This window comes from Rutidosis leptorrhynchoides, chromosome 6 (genome assembly GCF_046630445.1).
Source record: "Rutidosis leptorrhynchoides isolate AG116_Rl617_1_P2 chromosome 6, CSIRO_AGI_Rlap_v1, whole genome shotgun sequence".
Taxonomy (NCBI): Eukaryota; Viridiplantae; Streptophyta; class Magnoliopsida; order Asterales; family Asteraceae; genus Rutidosis; species Rutidosis leptorrhynchoides.
In genome coordinates, this window is record NC_092338.1 from 168,138,934 (window position 1) to 168,145,411 (window position 6,478).

Below are 6,478 nucleotides of genomic sequence, written 5' to 3' on the forward strand. Positions count from 1 at the left end.
ATGTTGAACACCTGGTAACCGACATTAACAAAATGTATATAGAATATCCCCAAAATAGAAATCCATCTGTATTAATAACTCAAAGTACTAAAGCATACCATTTTTCCAGTATGGGGGAGTTAGTGCCCGTAGATCTACCTTTAGGATTCGCGTCAATTAGGGTGTCTGTTCCATAATTCTTAGGCTACCTAGCTAAAAGGGCGATATTCGGTATTCATAATCCAATATAGAATGTAATTTCAAGTACTTGTGTCTATTTTGTAAAACATTTACAAAACTGCATGTATTCTCATCCCAAAAATATTAGATTTAAAAGTGGGACTATAACTCACTTTCACAGATTTTTACTTTGCCGGAAATAAGACTTGACCACTGGTCGATTCACGAACCTATAACAAATATGTACATATGTATCAAAGTATGATCAAAATATAATTACAACATTTTTTATTACGTTTTAATGATTTGAGTTTGTTAAGTCAGCAGTCCTCGTTAGTAACCTACAACTAGTTGTCCACAGTTAGATGTACAGAAATAAAGCAATATATATTATCTCGAATCAATCCACGACCTCGTGTATACAAGTCTCAGGCTAGATCATAACTCAAAGTATATATAATATTTTGGAATCAACCTCAACCCTGTATAGCTAACTCCATCATTACTGCATATAGAGTGTCTATGGTTGTTCCGAAATATATATATATATATATATATATATATATATATATATATATATATATATATATATATATATAATATGTCAAAACATTGTATTCGTGTTTATGGTGTGGTGACCCGAACTTTTTCATGTTTATATATATTAATTGAGATTGATATTTACATGATTAAATGTTTCCAACATGTTAAGCAATTAAACTTGTTAAGACTTGATTAATTGAAATATGTTTCATATAGACAATTGACCACCCAAGTTGACCGGTGATTCACGAACGTTAAAACTTGTAAAAACTATATGATGACATATATATGGATATATATATATATATAGTTAATATGATACTATGATAAGTAAACATATCATTAAGTATATTAACAATGAACTACATATGTAAAAACAAGACTACTAACTTAATGATTTTTAAACGAGACATATATGTAACGATTATCGTTGTAAAGACATTTAATGTATATATATCATATTAAGAGATATTCATACATGATAATATCATGATAATATAATAATTTAAAATCTCATTTGATATTATAAACATTGGATTAACAACATTTAACAAGATCGTTAACCTAAAGGTTTCATGTGACAACCCGGAAATTTCCAACCAAATTTAAACTTTAATCTTTATATGTTTCCGACACGATAAGCAATATTTGTTAAGTTAAATTTCAAGAATTTTAAACTATGTTCATACATTCATTCAACCTCGACCAAGTTCCAACGATTCACGAACCATTAAACGAATATGATTATATATGTATATGTGTATATATATTATAACTTGAAACGTAAACAAAATATTAGATTAAATACTTTACATGATTGCATCTGTTTCAAAATGTTTATCAATGGAATTAGAAGATAAGATCAAATGATTGAATTATCAGATATATTGAATTATGATTACAAGTCTCTGTTGAAAGGCCCACGTTGATTTGAGAAATCTTTCCATTTTAACAATATTCGAGAAATGGTAAAGTGATTTATAAATAAGAACAAATTATCAATCATTGAGAACTAGACAAAGGATAGTGGAAGATTGAATCTCACAAAGACTCGATTGATCTATTTAGTTTCAAACGTACAAAAAATGTTTTCAGTTTAAAAAGAACTTTATTATTAAAACGTATATAACTTTTATAAATATCTAGAACCACTTTTGACAACTCATTACTTAACTAGAATGATAAAGATAACGATATTTATATTTTATTTTATTAAATATATATAATGATTTAAATTAATATTATATATATTTATACGCGTATTATACGTACATAGTTTTATACTTTTACTATACTTAAACTTTACCTTTACTTTATTTTTACTTTACTTTAACTTTAATAATTCACTTTAATAATTCATACTTTAATAATTCACTTTAATAATTCATACTTTAATAATTCACTTTAATAATTCATACTTTAATAATTCACTTTAATAATTCATACTTTAATAATTCACTTTAATAATTCAAAAATCTATTATAAATAGAATTCAATAGGTTTCATTATTTCATAGAAACTTGAAAATATTTTTCTCTAAACTCTCTCAATCGATTTACATATATATATTTACTCCGTATTATTTCAAGATATTATTAGTATACATAAAATATTACGACGAAGTGCTGTCCGAGTGATTTCGAAATTGTTTTTCGAGTAGGATAGGATGAAGGAAATTATGGGTTATAGCTATGGAGGTGATTGAGTATGGTTCATGGGTATGCTCGTGAGGTCAATATAGTGTTTATCATTTCCGTTGCGTCTACGTACCTTTCTTGCAATATTGAATCTCAATATTGATACGTGAGTACTCATAATTTAACTTTTACATACTAATAGTGTATCCCTGACTAGTGCTCGAGTATTTAGGATTATGCATGCTTGTACTTTTGATATTGCCCTTAGACAGGTTAGGTTGAATCTTGAATTAGTTACACTTGCGGTTGAGATAAGGTATAAGATATGCATGTCATTGGAAAGCTAGCAAAAAAATTAAGAACTTTTCCTTTAGATATCGAATGGTTTCGATGAACGGATTAGAAGTTATAATCAATTGAATTTTCGATATTTTTATTACAAATGATTATTATTATCGTCGTTTTTATCGTCGTTCTAGTTTTATCTTATTATTATCATTATTATTATCTTTATCAATAAAAGGGATTTATCATTAAAAATTGTTATTTTTTTATTTATTACTATCGTTATTATCGTTAAAGTTATAATTAGTATTATTATTATTATTATCTAATTATTATTATTATTATTATTATTATTATTATATTATTATTATTATTATTATTATTATTATTATTATTATTATTATTATTATTATTATTATTATTATTATTATTATTATTATTATCATTATTAATATATATATCATTATTTAAAAATGGTTATGGTTATTGTTATTATTATTATTACTATATTATCATTAGGATAATTATTAGTATTATCGTTAGTAATGTTATAGTAACTATCATTATTAATATTAGTGTAATTAAAAAAAATATTTGTAAACCTAATTATTTTGATTACTATTATTATCATTATTATGAACACGATATAAAAGACGATTAAAAGCTATTAAACGAAACGATTAGGAATAAATGAGTAAGAGTATCATGATGAAATTAAAATATTATAAGATATTGATTTAGATAAAATTATCGTTCTTATTATTTTTTATCATTACTATTATTATTAAAAGTATCGTTAGTATTAAAACTATCATTTTAACAAAAATTATCATTTTAATAGAAATGTCATTGTTACTATAAAATATCATTATTGTTATTATTTTAAATAGAGTTATTATTTTTAAAGATAATATTAAAAATTATCGTAAATATTAAAGTTATCATAATTAGAATTATCGTTTTATCATAATGTCATCTTAGTAATTATAAATATTGATATTTTTATAATAATAATTATTATTACAAAATAATACAACTTTTACTTACTATCATTATAGATATTATTTTATCAAATAAATATGTGATACAAACATATTTTACTATGTGTAATAACTTACTTTAATAATATCTATCATATTATCTTTATGATATTAAATGAACCCTATAAATTTTATTACTTAATATATATAAAAATATATTTTATTATATAAATTTAATATAAAATTTTATTTATTAATAAATAAATTATATTATTTACTCTAATAAATCTTTTAAAAATATTTAAAAATATAAAAGGACGATATTTAAACTATATATTAATCATGTATAGATTTTTGGAAATTATTTTGAGTCAAATTTACTTTTGTTGACTTTTGCACATTAGTCTCGAGCATTAGGATTGTGGTACACTATGACTTGACCTAATTTGTTAGACAAATATTGACCAACACATAAATATATATAATTAATTTAGGTTCGTGAATCCGAGGCCAACCTTGCACTTGTTCAATGACGTTATATGTATTTTTACTACGAAATACAGTATGGTGAGTTCATTTGATTCCCTTTTACTCTTTACATTTTTGGAACTGAGAATACATGCGCTTTTATAAATGTTTGACGAAATAGACACAAGTAATTGAAACTAAATTCTATGGTTGAATTATCGAAATCGAATATGCCCCTTTTTATTAAAGTCTGGTAATCTAAGAATTAGGGAACAGACACCCTAATTGACGCGAATCCTAAAGATAGATCTATTGGGCCTAACAAACCCCATCCAAAGTACCGGATGCTTTAGTACTTCGAAATTTATATCATGTCCGAAGGAGGATCCCGGAATGATAGGGGATATTCTTATATGTATCTAGTTAATGTCGGTTACCAGGTGTTCACCATATGAATGATTATTTTTGTCTCTATGCATGGGACGTATATTTATGAGAACTTGAAATGAAATTCTTGTGGTCTATTAAAATGATGGAAATAAATGATTATGATAAACTAATGAACTCACCAACCTTTTGGTTGACACTTTAAAGCATGTTTATTCTCAGGTGTTAAAGAAATCTTCCGCTGTGCATTTGCTCATTTTAAAGATATTACTTGGAGTCTTTCATAGCATATTTCGAAGAATGTTGCATTCGAGTCATTGAGTTCATCAAAGATTATTATTAAATCAATTTATAGTTGGATAGTGGATATTATGAAATGGTATGCATGCCTGTCAATTTTCGATGTAAAGAAAGTTTATCTTTTAAAAACGAATGCAATGTTTATAAAATGTATCATATAGAGGTCAAATACCTCACAATGTAATCAACTATTGTGAATCATTTATAATGTATATGAACGGGTTCTTTCAGTTGGTATCAGAGCGGTGGTCTTAGCGAACCAGGTCTGCATTAGTGTGTCTAACTGATAAGTCGATAGGATGCATTAGTGAGTCTAGACTTCGACCGTGTCTGCATGTCAAAAGTTTTGCTTATCATTTTGTGTCGAAAATTAACTACTTATCATCCTCAGGAAATTACCTGCTTATCATTTTTAGTCTAAGACACGTCTTGCTGCATTGATTGCATGAATAGTGTATAGACAAAAATTCATATCTTAGCATATCTGCTAAATCATATCTTATCGTATCTGTTACTTTAAACTTTGCCTGACATATCCCGCAAAGTCCTCCGTAATCTACAAAATCTTTTGATATGTGTATATATATATATATATATATATATATATATATATATATATATATATATATATATATATATATATATATATATATATATATATATATATATATATATATATATATATATATATATATTCTATGTAATTAGAATACCATCCGTTAGCCAAAATCATTTCATATCGGAAAAAAAAATCCTTTATCCAATCGTACGAAATGGAATTCGTCATCAGTTCAAGTCACTCAGATTCCGAAATGGAATCCCATTCAAGCTCTGAAAACAGTGTGACCGGAATAGATCAACCAATCAGTCATCACCTATTCTGGATGAATTGGGGATGGGTTCGTAGCCTCCTCAATCATTGGAGGCAAGAAGAAGGTGATCCCTTCCATCCACCACATTGCCCTCTTGACGAAGAACCTGAAGCACTTACCGGCGAACCTGTCCGAAACACCATTTTCTCGCTCATTTCCAGAGTATCTCGTCACGATTATATATTACATCAAATTTTAGATTTTATTTATCCGCTCGTCCGAACCGACAATCACCCCGGTGTAATAGAAGAAGTCAACGAGCTTCGCGCTCGGGTAGTGGCTTTGGAGAATATGGTGCAGAGATTACAAACACCAGCAGCAGCATCAGCAGCATAACCAGTACCACCATCATCAACGCCAATAGTACCATTACCACCTTCAACCACAACCGCGTCGTAAACCTCAACTTCACAATCTGTCCCACGAGCATCAACGTCATACGCACGATAGATACCAAGGAGTACCAACAACAATAACTGACGAAGTATTAATTCATAACTTCATTGGAGAAACATTTCCGCGGCGATTATGTAATCTCTAAAGTCTTAGAGATTATCTAATCTAGCCCTAACCATAAATCAGTTAAGCGAACCAAAATGATAGAAGGAAGAGTAGAAACCCTGAAAAAAAATGGTGTGTGATTAACAAGCTAAACTTCCTTTACCAACAGCATCAACAGTACCGTCAGCGTTACCAGCATCGTCAGTACAGTCAACATCCAAATCAACAACACCGATAACATCACAAACTCCGTCAGTTCAAGAATCACTGTGGACATCATTACGAATCAATAACGTGTATATTGTATCAACGAGTTATGAAGAATTAACTCATTCCTTCTGAAGAA